The sequence below is a fragment of the Pongo abelii genome, chromosome 9 (assembly GCF_028885655.2).
Source record: "Pongo abelii isolate AG06213 chromosome 9, NHGRI_mPonAbe1-v2.0_pri, whole genome shotgun sequence".
Taxonomy (NCBI): domain Eukaryota; kingdom Metazoa; phylum Chordata; class Mammalia; order Primates; family Hominidae; genus Pongo; species Pongo abelii.
In genome coordinates, this window is record NC_071994.2 from 101,989,728 (window position 1) to 102,007,569 (window position 17,842).

The following is a 17,842-nucleotide window of genomic DNA, read 5'->3' on the forward strand; positions in this document are numbered from 1 at the left end:
TACTGGCATAATCAAAAAGATGTAGATATACAGATATAGATAGATGCAGATACACATATTTTTAATCACCTCCAGCCAATTCTTCTTCAAGTGTACGATCTCCATGAAGCTCTCCTCCCCTCTATGCATGTTGAGAAGCACAGCATTCACCATGTGTTCCTACACTAGCCTGAGAGTATCTCTGTTAAACAATATTGAACATTGCATTTACATGTCTGGACTATAAACTCCTTGAAAGTAAAGATGGTGTATCTTCGTATGTGACACAGTTGTCATGGAATCAGTCATTTAAAAAGTTTGTTAAAAGAAGGTGTGGAATTTAAAAATAACAATCTTTATTAATTACCAAATCAATCTATCATGTAAAAAATTAAAATATGCCTATCCAAGTAACAGTGGCATAGAGAACTTCGGGTTAGAATCTTGTCAATAAAAATTCATTTCAGAACTCTTCCCTAAAATATATAGTTATTCAATAATACTTATCGTGAGAAAAAAATCACCATATAGGAAATAGAAGGAATAAATATTTACTCATGTAAAGTATAATTTGAGCAACAGTTGGAACACCCTCCTCTTTTTGCTCTTTTTAAACTGTTAATTAATAAGAAAATTTTATATTAAGAAGGCTTTCGGTTAAAATTCAAATCGCTTTGAGAGACGTAACAATAAGCTATTTTTTATTTTGTTTGCAAAATTTATATAACAGTGTAGATACTTATTTGGAAATTTTATTTTATAGGAAATAATCTTAACACTGATTTATAGTGAGAAAAAGAGGACATAATGTTAACTAAAATAAGCCACACACAGAAAGAAAAATACTGCATAATCTTCTATGTGGCATCTAAAAAATAGTCATTACTGGGGCAGGGCGGGCAGTACTGGAAATGGGAAGAAGCAGGTCAGAAAGTACAAACTTGCAGTTATGTAGGATGAATGCCTAATAAATAATAATAAAAATAATAAATTGTACAGCATAATGATTGATAGGCTGATTTGCTTAACTATAATAATTATACATACATACATATACACATATATACACATGTAAAAAATATGTATCTCTCAAAGCATCATGTTATACATCTTAAATATATACAATAAAATATCCTACCTCAAGTTTAGGTACTTTGAGAAAGCCAAGCTTAATGTTTGTGGCTATTTCTACTAGATTCAGTTTTGTTGTCAGTAAGCAAAGCTGTACCTCCACTAAGAATCTGGGTCCGACTAAGATGTCAGAGAGAATATCTCCTAATTCTTTCAGGCTGCCATATTAACATTTCTTTAATATTAATAATGGTTCCTGTGCTTTCATTTATTCAATACGTGTGTGCATTATCTGCAGTTAAGAGTTAGTGAAGTATGAAGCACAAACATGTTTTGCTCCATATCAGAATATGAAAGCCAACAATTTAGACTTTAAAAAGAAATGTATTTTCCATAGCTTCGTACAGAGAGTATTTTCATATTGTAGTAACTATTGCCATTGAGAACAAATCAGGATAAGCTTTGTGTTATTACCAACTACCGTTGACCCTTAAATAATGCAAGAGTTAGAGGCACCAACCTTCACACAAAAATCTGCATATAGCATTTGACTCCCCCACAACTTAACTATTAATAGCCTACTATTGACTTACCAAGAACATAAACAGTTGATTAACATATATTTTGTATGTCGTATGTATTATATATGGCATTCTTACAATGAAATAAACTAGAGAAAAAATGTTAAGAAAACCAAAAGGAAAATAAAACATAGTTGTGATTTATTAAGTGGAAGAGGATCATCTCATAAAACTCATCCCCAGCCAGGTGCAGTGGCTCACGCCTGTAATCCCAGCACTTTGGGAGGCTGGAACAGGCAGATCAATTGAGGTCAGGAGTTCCAGACTAGCCTGGCCAATATGTTGAAACCCCTTCTCTACTAAAATACAAAAAGCCAGGCTTGGTTTGCAGGCGCCTGTAGTCCCAGTTACTAGGGATGCAGAGGCAGGAGAATTGCTTGAACCTGGGAGGTGGAGATTGCAGTGAGCTGAGATCCCGTCACTGCACTCCAGCCTGGGCAGCAACAAAGTGAGGCTCCCACTCAGAGAAAGAAAAAAAAAAAAAAAGACTTTTTCTTCCTGTTGAGTAGGCTGAAGAGGAGGAAGGGGAGGAGGAAGGGGAGGAGGAAGGGGAGGAGGAAGGGGAGGAGGAAAGGGAGGAGGAAGGGGAGGAGGAAAGGGAGGAGGAAGGGGAGGAGGAAGGGGAGGAGGAGGAAGGGGAGGAGGAGGAGGGGTGTCTCAGGGGTGGCAGAGGTGGAAGAAAACCTGTGTATAAATGGATCCATGCAGTTCAAACCCGTGTTGGTCAAGGATCAACTGTACTCTAGGAGAGTAGAAGTTGGAACTCTCATTCAGGCCATACTAAACTGGAAATACCATTTGACCCAGCAATCCCATTACTGGGTATATACCCAAAGGATTATAAATGATGCTGCTATAAATACACATGCACACATATGTTTATTGTGGCACTATTCACAATAGCAAAGACTTAGAACCAACCCAAATGTCCAACAATGATAGACTGGATTAAGAAAATGTGGCACATGTACACCGTGGAATACTATGCAGCCATAAAAAAGGATGAGTTCATGTCCTTTGTAGGGACATGGATGAAGCCGGAAACCATCATTCTCAGCAAACTATCGCAAGGACAAAAAACCAAACACCGCATGTTCTCACTCATAGGTGGGAACTGAACAATGAGAACACTTGGACACGGGAAGGGGAACATCACACACCGGGGCCTGTTGTGGGGTGGGGGGAAGGGGGAGGGATAGCATTAGGAGATATACCTAATATTAAATGACGAGTTAATGGGTGCAGCACACCAACATGGCACATGTATACATATGTAACTAACCTGCACGTTGTGCACACGTACCCTAAAACTTAAAGTATAATTAAAAAAAAAAAGGAAAAAAAAGAAAAGGAAAAGGTTGGGGGAAAGGTCTGCAATTCTATTTTGGATGTTGAGGAGAAGATGAGCGGGACAGCTGCAGCTTGCTCAGTTTAGAGGGTTGGCACAGTTGTGCACTGCTTTGCCAAGAAGAACATGCACAAGGGATAGCTTACAGGCAAAGTAGACCTGGAATAAGGGATGAGGGCTTGGAGTGGAAATGGCCTATAAAGTCACAGTCTTCCCAGGGACTGGTCCATGAGTCCGGAAGTCAGGTAGTTTTGCCCTTATTTTATTTTTTATTTTTTAAAAATTTATTTGTATAGACTTAGAAGGTGCAGTGCAGTTTTGTTACATGCATATATTGCCCTGTGCTGAAATCTGTGCTTTTAGTATAACTATCACTCAACTTAAAAAAAAAATACTATCTGGGTAGAAAACTGATTTTTTCCATTATTCTTGTTATATCCAAAAGCTCTGGTTTTAGTGACTATTCTATTACTGTTTTTAAATGTCTCTTGGTCAAACATACAGTTTTCCTTAATACAAATACTTTGTTACACATTAATTATGCAGATTTCCACTGGAAAATGACCATACTTTGTATCCTTCCGGCCTTGTCACTGTTGTTGGCATTATTCTAAGGCTTGCCATGAATACAGAACACCCACTGCTGTCATTTTTCAGTAAGCATTGCCATGTTTTTCTTGTCTCATATTGGCTTCCAGTGGGTTCTGATATGATTTCTTCTGCTCTGGATTCTTATCAGTATCTTGCTACGTCATTAGCAAGCATCGTTTAACAGAAACACCTGAGCCGACATGATGCTACCTTGCTCAGCCTTTTGCCTTTCTTTGGGACTGTCCAACCTAGCCTCCTTTCTCTTTATTACAAGAAGACTGTCAGCCCTTTGTGAGCTGATAATTAATAATCAATTAAGGTTTGATAATAAAATTGCACTATATTGTACTTTGGCACCTGAAGAAATTTATTTTCATAACACCAGGAGCAGCTCGTCACCACTTATAATGAAAGTAGGTTCACAGTCTATGATTTTTTTCTTTCATATAAAATTTGTGTAACAGGAAATAATAAGAGGTGTATAAAAGAAGTGTCACGTAGCTATAATAAATTGATTAATATTTGTTGCCACATTAAGTGGGCTTGGGATCCTTACAAGAAAGGTGCTATTTAAGCATAAAATAGTGGTGGTGTGTCTGTACTCACATAGCTTATAAATTGTATCTTGAGAGTTCACAGACACAAAGCAAGTTTTTACCATTGTCAGCAAGCAAAGCCAATGTAGCTGTTGGAGAGGGAGCCTCCTGCGTCATCAAAACAATTCCCAGCTGAGCCCTGATCCCCTTATCACTACCATAAGTGATGGTCGATGGTAGTTCAGGTATAAAGAACACAGCTCCATTTCCAGGTGCCAGGCTGAACCTGATATGGTAACAGGGAAAAGATCTTCTAACTCATAAACACAGGAAACTAGATATAAATAAGGATTATGGCAAATAACTCTGATATAACAAAATGTAGTCTCTTCTGAAAAAAAAAAAAAAAAAAACAGCATGTGTGAAAATGTATTTTCCTCCAAAACTGCAGGTTGTTATATGCCAATTAGCAAGTTGAATAAGATATTCAGGTAAAACACTAGAATGTGAGATTATACATTTGTATACAAAAGTTTTTGCCAAAATCTTATATGTAAATTTATTCATCTCTGTGCAGTTCATAAAGTAGTAGATTCCTAATAAATGTCAATTGAATGAACCATATATCCTGGTGAGTATATGCAAATGCCACAAACTGCCAATTAAATTTAATCTGGTATTTTACCTTGCATTGCACTTGTGCTAAAACTATTCCCCATTAATTGGATTCTTTATATGTGAGGTATGTTAATCTGATCTGATACAAACAACTTGTTTTGTGGTGTTCTAATCGTTTTATTCAAATTAAAATGGGGATTTGTTTAGTGAACAAGTTAAGAACACTACGGTGGAGGAACTCTACTTAGGTTTGTGTTTCATTAGATCATTAATACAGAATTAAACAGTTTATCTAAAGCATGCTTACATGCCTAGTGTATACTTAGTCCTCAACAAATGTTAAGAGCTCTTGTTTTGCCACTGAGTCTTAAGGGCACCTTCGAAACATTCTGACATTTTGCAGTTTGCCAATGTATTTATTAGATACTTCATGTCATATAATCTATACAACTTTTCTTAGAGCTTCAACTGCTAATTTGGGGTTCCTCTCAGTTCCCTAAAAAATCAGAACATCCTTAGGTCAGAACTTAAATGGCATTGCTAATTAGAGCATGAGTGCCATCTAGTGGTAGACATGGCTAACTACAGGCTTATTGGTGAACAAAAAAAAAATAGGTGGTGAAAATGTTCTGCTTCTTCATTATAATGCAGTCTCTTGGAGTTAGTCTCAGACAAACAAATGAGACATCTATATATACGCTACTCAGCCAATAAAAATTTAAATACAAAGTATGTCAGATTGAGGGGTGGAAGAATTTAGTTCCTGGTCCACAGGAGGCATTCAGTCTAGATCTACACATAAAGATCTACACAAAATGTTTTAAGCTGAATTCTAAGTACGTTTTGGAAATATTGTAGATGAGACCTGGAATGGCTAATATATAAAGATGAGAATCGTATTTGATAACAATATTTTTGAAGGATGATTATTTTGATGGAGGGCCAAATATCAAAGACAGGTCAAGTTAACGTACCTGACAGACTTGGGAGACAGGGTAGAGATGGGAAATGATCAAGATGCAACATGCATATGGCCATTCTTTAAAACCATAAAGAACAAATTAGACTAATTTTAAGAAACCATTAGATATTTTTATCCCATACTGAGAAGAATGGTATGTAAACAGTGACAATACAGAGAAATACCTGGTCACGAGCAAATGAATCTTAGGTTTTGTTTCTTTATGGAAACAACTTTACATACAAAGGTCTTGGTGAGAGAGTGCTACATAAAAGAGAAATTAGACATCTGTAAAGGTAAGTGAATTAAAACTGATAGAGATCCTGAGACTTAAAATATATCCAAGAAAAAAAATAGAAATGCGTATCTAAAGGAATCTACTGGATGAAAACTAAGTCAACTTTACTTTTAAATTAGTAAGATTTCAACTTTTACTTCTATTTTCTAAAATTTTAATTAACTGCAAATGTTTATGGTTTGCATAAATGGTTGGAACAAAATGTCACAAAGGGTGAGCATAAATTCCACCTACAGGAGATTAGATATTTGCAGCTTCTGTAAGTAAGAGTTGGTACTGTGACCACCAAAAGCTTGACCACCACTGTTGAATTAGAGCTCCTCTCTCATACTTCTTAATGGTTTTGGTTGCCGATGTTATCGAGACATCCACAAAGTAGACTATGTTCTTTAGTGTTGTTTACTGAAGCAGCTGTTAAATTAATTAAGTTGGTATATTTTCCAAGTCTGATTAAGATATGTTTACTTCTGCTTTCACAAAACAGCTGTGATATGAGTACTAAGACACATCTTCTAAGAAACTCAAAATATAATTAAAATCATATTTTGTCCAGTTCAAGTAAAAGTTTACTTTTGCTTCTTCATGTGTTACTTTGCACTTATAGGGAATACTGGCATATATTGAAAATGCAAGATTTTGATTCCTTTAATTTTTATCTTAGTACTTACCCATTCACCATTATTGGTAACACGTTAACATAGAGGATTAAAACATCAAAACAGACAATGCAAATGCTAAAAGAAGCTCCAGTAGGCAAGGCAGATGATCCAAGAAAGATGATTGATCTAGACATGAATTCACCATTGGTCTGCTTCCCTACATTTATGCTATGATTTGATGGAACATAATAATAGTTATGATCTGTTAACTAGAACCTAGAACCTTATCTGAGTCAAATGAAGGGAAAGAGAAAGGAGGGCATGATTTAAATAAAAGTCTGTAACACAAATAAGACAAAAGCTCAGAGGCACCTCAACTGCTATAGATGTGCTGCATCTGCTTGCTTGCCCATTGGGGACGATGAAATAAAGAGATTAAGACATTTACACAAAGATGGCTAGACAACAAGATCAGATCAGCAACATGACAGCTAGGTTGAGGTGTCATAACCATAGCATAGAGAAAGTGACCTACTGAACCACTTAACTTACTTACAATGTTTTAATTAACTTAATGTACAAATGATATTTTATCAGGGTACAGGATGAGCTGGTTAATTCAAAAATGTCATTAACATCAAACAGAGAAAGCCAGTGATCTTTTAATAATGCCATTTTATTAAGTAAACAGCATTGGAATTTAATAATGGGGCATACATACTTTTATATCTTTTAAAGACAAATCTTACGTCAAAACAACTATAACTTAAAATCCCATTTTCACATGTCAATAGTAGAAAATCTTGGTCAGGATATGTGAAAAGATTTGATGTTTACTTGGAAAACACAAAGTAGTTTGTTTCTTTTTAGTGGAACTCTAACAAGGAGTTTTGTTTGTTTGTTTCTTATTTTAAGCACTGTTGTTTCTCTAATTCCAGACATTGACCTGCTTAAACCTGAACACTGTGGATATAAAAGGATACATAAGAGTACCTGATCTATAGAGCCCTTACTCTCCAAGCAGAAAATTGTAAAAATATACAGTACATAAGTTAACTCCGTAACAGCAAAATTCTAGAGAAAGATGAGTCAGATAGACTTACAGTTTGTCTATTACATATATAGATATTAATAGGGAATACATAATTGTATATTATTACAAATTAGAACATTAAAAGTCATAAAAGACATGAGAATAAATATAGTCACTCTTTCTGGGTCCTGAATGAGGTGTAGCCAGGCAACCTAGTCACCCCCAAATAATGACTGAAGTCAACATTTTAAATTTGAACTGACAGAAATAGACCTTACTATTTTTAATTAAACAGATTCAACATTTCCTTTCTCTCCCTCTAAATTATCAGATAACTGCAAGGAAAAGTGCTATTACATTATCTACTTGTTTCAAAAATATATTCACACCATATTCTTGTGATAATATTGCTCTCCTTATAAAAAGCAAAGACATTAAAAGCTTTTATTTAGTTCTTGCTTAAGAAAGGAGAAATATTTAGTCCATTTACATCACGTAAAAGGTAAATTTTCTTGTTCATGTCAATGGTAAGAGGGCACCACGAATCATGTGACCGATAGCATTTCCTTCTTTACATTGGCTGCTAACAACGTTAATGGCAGACCTAGCACCATTTGTAACAAAAACATCAATGCAGTTTTCTCTATAAACCTCATTTCTAGCTTCATCTTATCTCTCCTCCTATCACTTTACCGTTTGTCTTGATCTCACTGACCTACATTTTTTATTCATTTTTGAAAACTGAATAGATTTTTATAAGCCAACTTACATCCTTTCTAGAGCAAAGCTAGTTGAAAGAAATTATGTGATATAATGACTCAAAATGCCCAAATTATCGGATCATGGGTAATATAGAATGCTGTTCTAAGAAGGGAAGAGAACTTTCAGAAAGCTTTCTACACTCCCGACCCCTCTTTCAGGCTTCATGTGCTCAATTATACACTTTTAAAGACAAAAACCTCATCGAACAATAAAAAGAATGCGTTAGAGCTCCTACACTTTGAATTTATTTTGTGATGTATTTAATGTGGTTGTAAAAGTCCTGGTAGTTCTCTCTGTGAACCGACAGGCTGACAGAGGAGAAGAGCCAGTGGGGCAGAGAAAAAGGCACAGAAGCGGAATCTGCACAACGATCCCTCAGTTAACACATGAAGAAGATAACCTAATTACTGGAAAGCAGGAACACGAAAATAAAAAGTATGGAAGAGTGGAGAAGCATTAAATGCACACAAATTTGTCTTTGCTACAGAACAAGCAATCAGCCTAGATCCTGAGGGTAGCGATTAAAAGCAGAGACTGGGTGTTTGTACATCATTGGATGAATGAGAAGCAGCCAAGAAACAGGAAAAGACTAATTTTAATTACCAGAAAAACTGCAAGAGAAAGAACACAGAGCTAGTGGTAGACGGCTTCCAGCTACAGGATGCATGGCACTGTACTCTCCTTGCCAATTAGAGCCAGTCAGACCCCATCGGGGGATTCAGTGAGCAGAAGAATCAGCGTCAGTCCAGGGTCAGGCTGCTCTCAAACACACATGAAAAACGGACACCAGCGGACACGGGGTGCAACCCTAGACTCCCATAGAGTTTCTTATACAGACACAGAAATAGAAAGCAGTACGTGGGATTTCCTTTCCATTAAATACAGGTGCAAACCACATTCTCTATGGAAATACATTGCAAAGGAAATGTTATATAATTTATTTAACAAATGCCCAATTACCATCAACCCAATCGTGGGAATTGGAAAACGACTCAAAGACTGAGAGGAAAAAAAAAAAAAGTAGAGAGGAGGACTGGCAGAACAATGGCACTAAAGCTGCCACACTGTGGATTTACTACCTGTGTTATTTTTCCAATTACAGCCATTGTAATATAAAAATTCAGAAAAAAACGTTGCTGAGACCATTCCTTCGCTTGTTTTTAGAACTGACTCAACACCCCAAATCAAAGAGAAATATAAACAGGCAGAGCTTGATAGTCCTTAGATGAAACTCGTAAGTGCAGAAACAAAAGAGAAGTGCTTCCCATTCAGGACTTAAGAAAATTCTGCAAAGTGAAAAAGTCCACTCTCAAACCGACCTAAGTGAACGCGTCAGTCTGTGCTGCTGCTGTCAGAGGTGTGAGCCGAGGACTACAGGAATCAATCAGAGAGAAGATAGGAGAGGAGGAAGGGACAGCCTGGATCTCCCGAGCCGTCTCCAGCCAGCACGTTTGCTTTGTAATCTATGACTGTTAAATACGGAGGGGTTGCAGAGCAGAAACGCTGGGGGAAGGGGGACAAGTCCTCGGTACTTAGCAGGGAAGGAAAATGCCGGTTGACTAGTGAGACGAGTGGAGAAACACAGAGAACCCTCCTGGAGGCACACAGTTCGTTAAGCCTGGGGACATGCTCAATGAACCTTTGCAGCAAGAGGCAGTGAGGCGCTGGACGCGGGCGCCGGTGACAGTGCGGGCGGGCGGGGAGGGGCGAGGGGCCGCTCCGGGAGGACACAGCCAGTCAGAGGCGCGGGGCGCGGGGCGCGCGGACGCATTGGAGGAAAACACGCGAGCCCCAAACACACCAGCCGCAGGAGGCGCCGCACCTACTTCCCGATATAACCAACTACGGCGTGGGGGAGCAGAACTGCGAGAAGGCGGCAGCCAAAGTGCCATTAAAGCTCGGGGCGGAGAGGATGCGTTACCTGGGTCCCCTATGCTGCGAGAGGCAGGGCAAGCTGGAGGATTCCCTCTGAATGATTAAGAACTCCGCAATTCGCCTCTGCCACAGGCTGCAAAGGACCCGAGGAACCGCTCTCTCTGAACTGTGCTGATGGGCAGGAGGATGGGAGACAGGAATTGAGAGTCACAGAGGAAGGACAGTGGAGTCTGGCATCTTATTGGTAAGTGGCTGACATTCCTTTGCCAGTGACTGCGTTCTGTGATTGTGCACTTCATCTCCCAGCCACTTAGGATTTTTGACACACTGTCTTCTGCAAAGCCATCCTTTCTTGCCATGTTGCCAGAATGTAAAAACTGTAAGATGAAGCTTTTTTAAATAAAAGAAAGAAAACACGATTTTATTTTCTGCTGGGATTTTATGGCAAAAAGTTGAAACAAGAGTAAATATAACCTATTTGTATATCTCCTAATGCCACCCAAAATAAGAGTAAACAATTCCTACACGCAAATTGTAAGGCAATAAATGCCAGGACAAAGTGAGGATGTTTCTACAAAAGAAACTAAATGTTCGGAAAATAGGATGCTGTTCTCAGGTACTGAATGTATGCCTTATGTTTGAGCAATGAGTTTCTGAGACTAAATAATTGGGCATCTGGCATTGCAATAACTTGTTAAAATTCAGTAGGGATGCTGTATAAGTGGAGTTCTACAAAGTTCGTGAGACTGAGAAAAACTGTATCTTGGATTATGCTGAGCTTTTTTCTAAAGGTTGTATAGGATTGTGATAGATTAAAAAATTATGTCAGAAATCCTTACCATGTTTTGTATGGAGATATATGGAAGAGAATATCAATTTCTACATACATAAACCTGATGTACAGTAAGCTGAGAATTACTCTGATGACCTGAACAATAAGTTGTTTCAACTACATTTATTTGCGAAAGAACCAGAATCCACTAAATATTTTAGAATTATATTACTTTTAAATCTTAGAACCGTTCTCCCAAGAAGAATACAATTTCATGTGGTAATTTAAATGCAGGTGAGAAGCAAAAACTTTTAAACTGTTGTATGTTCAATGCCTTACCTACATTTAATTCATTTGTTTCTTAATTTAAAAGAGAAAATCATTTAGAGGGTCAATACTTCTACTTTGATTCTCAATTTCGACTGTGGAAATAAGGATGAAAGAAGTAGATGTTCATTAGAATACTAGCATTTAAAAATATAGACAACTAGTCAAATTTAAAAATTAATGCAGATATCATCGATTACTGTTGAATTGCAACAGAACTACAGAAGTACTTATGACCATTACAGGCAGCTTAAAGGAGTTCATTATGATTAATATTATGACTCTAAGTATTTTAAAAAATAATGATTAGGTCATTAACTCTTTTTGAAAATGCCTGTAGTCAATTTTGGGCAATTTTCATGGTTGCTTGCATGTTCTCCTATTTCATGCTGAAATTATTCTAAGTTATGTGGGGACTAGTATGCTGAGTCTTAAACTTAACAGGCATAAGTTTACTATGACTCTAATACAAAAGAGATATGACTAAATATGTCATATAAAACTAATGATAACAAATTAAAGATATTACATACAAAGATCATCTAAGTCTATTAAAGGAAAAAAAGCAAAAAAAAAATAAAAGTTAAAGTTACAAAAAGGGAAATGCAATATAAAGAATAGAATTTTGAAAATAGCTGGAATGTGAGGGAATAATATTAAAGCCTATCTGAAAATAGAAAGTCAGTGAAATGATTATTACAAGTGCCAGTGTTTTTGCTTAGGAATTGGTGTATCCTTTAAATTGTTTAAAACTTCTGAAAATTGAGAAAGGAGGAGAAAAACTGCTAATTTTAATTTCTTTCTGATTCCATAGACAACTAAACAGAAAGATTCTTAAAAGTTAGATAAAAATATAATCCCATAAATTAACTAAATGCCAGGCTTTGTCTATAAGTTGTGAGGCACATGTACACCAGGGTGCTTTTGGAAATACATCTAAAAAGCTACAGTTGTGGAATTTTTAAATGAATGGCTGAAATACCTGAATGTTTCTCAAGGTGAGCAGTTAGTACTTCAAGTATTAGGTGGTCTGAAACAATTCTTAGTCAGGGAGCCAAACTGAAATCAGATCATGAATCTATACATAGAATATGTTTATGTAAGATGAATCATTAAAATTAGTAGCTTGTGAAAATTTACTTCAATCTTATGTGTTCAATTAAGTAGCACTATCTGTTAGAAATGTACCAGGTTTGGCTAATATGTATTTCTTTAAATGTCTCTTTTACTTCACAGTTTAGAAAATTTTGACCACTTTCAGGGTAGAGGTACAAGTGTGATTGTCTGTCACAACTGACTTAGCAATATGGACCAGAGGGTGTCAGTAAAGGGCAAAGGGCCCGCATTGGCTGGCCAAAGCGTTTTGGAGTTTGTCTTACTTCTAGACAAAATAAAGGCATAATTTATGAAGATTAAAATAAAAATGATGAAAAGTTCTCTAGATGGCTGTAATACTGTGAATATGATTTGACTGTAGAGAGTTTGATTGGCTAAAACAAAGTTTTAGCAGAGTTCAGTGTCTCCTTCATCTGTCAAAAACTAATCCAGAACTTTATGAGGCTCAGATATTTACAATATTGTAATTTGCTGAATCCATTCTTTCTCACGTATTTCGATTACTTATTGTCTTTGAACTTTCTTTTTAAATATGGGTTTTTAAATTTTTACTAAGTTGTTGGAAATTTATTTCTCTTACTTTAAATAAGAAATTCATACATTCATGTAGTTTGTTTTCTTGAAATTCTGACTCCAGGAGTTGATTTTATTCTCTTTCTTCTTTCTGACAATCCAAGCATAAAGTAAGAGAGTAATGAGTTTCTCGTGAGATATTAAGAACAGTGTTGTAAGGCTGTGCTAACATGTTACATGAACTTCTTAACACTTTATAGCAGGAAAGAGACTGGTCGGAAGCTCAAAGCAGTAGAATCACTACAGATGTCTATTTTCTGAGCATTTGCAATCAATAACTCCACATTAGAGGCAGGTACATTTTAAAAAGTAATGAAGTATATAAAACTCCTAATGCTTAAGATTTAAGATTAAAAACTATTATGAACTATGTTCCATCTCCCTACCCACTCAAGTAAGATATCCTATTTTATGATTTTTGGAGATTCAAATGTGTATTGTTAGAAGGGTTCTAATAAACTGAATATTATTAGTTTATATTTTTTCAAGACACTTAAACAGTTTTTTAGTTAATTATTTTATTTAAATTGAATGACACAAAATATAGTGTTTTAATACAGTGGCTATAAAAGCAATTTTTAAAGGGAAACATATATTTGCTTTTTTAGAAAACTGGTTTTGCAATGGATTTCTTTCATCAAAATTATTTTGAAGTATTGAATTGAATCCCAAGAACTTGACACAGCACTGTATAACTTCAGTTATGTTTTACCTATTATAAATATTTGCATCAGCTAATTGTAGATAATTTTATGTCTATTAATCCCCATACATTAAAACACAGGTCTTTAGTTTTATATCCCAGAGTAGTCCATATTATATTTTTGACATTATACCCTCCTCAAACATAAGCTCATAAGTGTTACAGAGCTGTTCAAAGTATGGTAGTTTCTCTTTTCTCCAGTGCAGGGAACTGGGAACTTTCCAGAGAGGCCACAGAGTAATTCTGAAAAATAAATCAAGATTGTCTGTTTTATGGAAATAAAAAAAAGAATCTGTCATTTTTAATCTAATATAAAATAGTGTGAGATCTATCATTCGTGAGAATCTTAAGAAATTACAGTCATTTTCATTTCCCATGTATTTCTTAAGCTAGAATTTCTTGTGATCACTGCCATTTTTAAACGTTTCAAAAAATGTTTCATTAGATACATTTTGAAACACAGGTGTAAAGTTGATTTTTCTTTTTTTCTAAGTGGTTCTTAAAAACTCATAATGATCTAAATAACTTGTTGCCCAATGGCTACCACTTTTTATTTATTTATTTATTTTCACAAATGACCTTCTCATAACAGATCTGACAGGACTCACCTATTTCCTCTTATGCCAGTCATGTTTCCAAATATTTCTCACACTCAATTTGCATAGAGCGGAGATCTAGATAAAAAGCAAGAAGCCAATACATTTTATGAGTTTGCTATGAAAAATATTGTAATAGTTAGTATCTTTACTAGAAAATACGGAGCCAATTAAAGGTAAAGTGACTAAACTGAACAGTATCCAAATAAGCAATTGCATTTTAGGCAAGGAATATTTCATTTATCTGAATGATCAAAAATTCTCTTTCATAACCATTGACTGGAAAAGTATAATTATATATTTAAACATTTTATGAAGGGAGTAGAGATGTTCTTCATACCATTCTTATAGCTGCTAACAACTCAGAAAGGAGAACATCTCATCTTCCATTACTATCCAGTAGTAAATGTAGCATATGTTTAGGAAGAGAAATGTTGCTGATTATATAGGTGATAAAAAATTGATTGAAATTCTCTTCCTTTTGTGAGTTATAATATTGGCAGAAGCATTCATCATGAGGCTAAAAATACTGAGATGTTCTCATCGAGAGATATTATAATGATAGTAATAAAGTATCTGGAGCTGCAACCAGGTCTATTAATGTATTTTTACAAATATTTCATTAGTTGCAGGAGTTTGTATTTATCATATAAATAGTAGAGAAATGGGATGTTGATTTTGTGAGAAATTTACTTTTAAGTATATAAAGTTTTATCTTTATTTTCTTAAATAATTAATGTTATACTTAGAAGTATTAAGGATTTTTTTCTGAGATTAAACGAAATATAAAGGCAATATTCAAGAATTTAGAACAACTGTTTTAATTCACCTAGGTTCTCCCATTTCAGTTACATGCAAGAACTTACTTTCAATTATGCAATATTTGTTGAGATACTATTGTTCTTCAGCCTTTAAATGTATTAAACTACACAAAATCCCTGATGATTCAAAGTAATATTATTGGAAGTTACAGGTGAGTGACAACAAGAATTTTTAAAAGAATTATTGTTTTCTAAAAATACATTTTTATTTAATTGGCAGTTTCATGATCATTAAATATGATAGGAATTCCTGGGCACTGGAACAGATTGACCCCAAATATATCTGAAAACATTGTGAAAAGTCTCATGTTTAATCTGTTAGGTATTGTATTTTGCCTTATTTTGTTATTTTAAAACCTTCTTCTTCATATTATTTTCTAAAAGATATAGACTGGCTTAATATTATCTCCCATATAGCAAAAATTATTAAAACAACTTGTTAGTGACCACTATTTCTTTTCTAATTTTGTATTTTCAGTGATAAGGATTTCAAAAGTTATGGCATTGATAAGAGAATTGAAACTCTAAGCTTCATAATTCTATTTAATACTCTCTTCCTCCTTTTGTGATGCTGTTATTCTAATGTGTGAGCTGGTGAATAAGAGTTCATGCTAAAATAACCGTATCATTCAAATTCAGCACAAATCTCATGATTTATTGATGATTAATTGCGGAACCCTTAGGAAACAGTGACAGAATAAATACCATTCAATATTGGAAGGGGCCGTGCGAGCTCATATTTTTACCTATTCATAATAAACAAAGTTTCTTCACTAATAAACAAGGGTATAAAAAGGTGAAGTGATGTGTTCAACATTGCAAGTAATGCAAAAGATGGAATTAGAACCCACATCTCTTAAGTTTCAAGATCAGAGCTTTTTATAGCTCATACTTCGTTTTATACTGTGGACATCTTAATTATTTTTGTATCTATTCAAATCAAATCCTTATATTAGAATATAAGTATATGTAACTTCCTTGTTGCCCCTGATTATCTGTAAAACATTGTCTTTTAACATTAGAAATTTAAGATCCAACTGTATTAACTCAGTGGAAACTGCTACACCCACATTCTCTTAACCAACAACTATAGAACTAAACTGCTAGATGTGAACTTTTTCACAATGAACTTGGTATGCACTCAACAGCTACATCAAATGACAGAAGTGTTTTTTTTTTTTTTTTGACAGTTTTAATTAGGAAACTTGGGAACCTTTTAGAGTATTATAATTAAGTAGAAAAAAGGATTTAAGTGATTTTATTCCATGGCATATGTATAAGGGAACATCCATTTGCCCTATAATACTTTTTGATTTTTCCCAGACTGGCAGGTTTTCTTTTTTTCCTAGTAATAAATGTTTAATGGAAGCCCTAAATCAAATAGAAACTAAACAAGAAATGTAGATGAGAGTATATTTCTGTGTTTGACAAATTTTGGGTAAAATTTAATTCATGGGCTTTTTAAAGGTAGTAGTGATTTTAGATCATTTGATAATAAAGCAGAGATGTATCTCTTGAAATATGCACTACTCTTCTGTGTTTTAAAGTTCAAATGTCAACTTGTATATAAATTCTAGTTTTTCTGTTACAAGATTAAAGGAGGTTAATAGAGAACAAATTTGAAACTGTAATAGTATTTAATCGTCATTGTATCTGAACCAAAGTTTACCTATGCTTAATTTTAATAATGTCATATAAATTATTTTAGAATGAATGTATACACTAAAAATTCCTCAGTAGAACTGAATATGATAAAACATAAAATTACCATAGCGCAATTAAGTGGAAGGTAGTTTAAATATTGCTGAATTTCTGGTATTACATTGCTTTTACAGATGCCTTCTCCTGATGCTTTAATTGTCAAATTATGACAAGCAATTTATGTGTTTGGGGGAATGAATTCAAGTTTTAAGACTCTTTTTCTTTAAACACTGAATATTTAAAGATGGCGCAATAAGTGTAGTATAGTAGAGATGAGCTAAAAGACTGTGACTAAAAAGGTTAATATTTTATCTAAAGTCTTTTATATCCTAAGTATATAACCCCAATTTGCAAATAAAATAAATAAAACATAAAACATTTCCTTGAAGCCCAATGAATAGTCATTTTAGTTCTTTGAATTTTTACTTTCCTTAGGTATTTATTTTCCTAAAACTTACATTCAATTCTTTAACATTTTCAAATAACAGTAATCTTAGTAAGAAGGAGTAGTTATCTGAGATTGAAGTTAAATGATCAAGAATTGATTTTATGAAAATTATACATATTAACTGTTTTAAAAATATATGACTGTGTTTGTTTGTTTCTCATTCTTTAACGTGGTCTTGTTAGTAAGTGCCACAGTGAGTAATTTAAAGCAATTTCAACATTAATTTACTCACATAAATGGTCTACTGTGGACAGTGGCAGTACAAAGTAAAAATATAAAAGAGAATAAATAGTTCACAACCTGGCGGAGGAAATACACGCATAGGGTGAATATAATTCAATGTGAAGTGTGCAGTCATAGAGGTATATGTGACTAAGATACAGATTTTCAATATTTCTCCTTCTGGAGACTTCTGTTACTTTTCTCCTAATGAGTCTTTCCAGCTTGGACAATTTCATGCTAACATTAGTTCTCTAATTGCTGCATTTACTTTCCAGTGCCTAAGTTATTTTAAAGTGACTTTGGTTCCAAGA

General features: G+C 34.7%; 1 protein-coding gene across 1 annotated transcript in view; it reads left to right on the forward strand.

The window, feature by feature from the left end:
- Positions 1–10,133: 10,133 nt before the first annotated feature.
- CNTN5 (contactin 5) overlaps positions 10,134–17,842 on the forward strand; it is a 1,356,469-nt gene continuing 1,348,760 nt past the window's right edge. The window contains exon 1 of the mRNA XM_054524966.2: positions 10,134–10,496. The gene's annotated coding sequence lies outside the window, so the exon portion shown is untranslated. The remainder of the gene's footprint in view (positions 10,497–17,842) is intronic.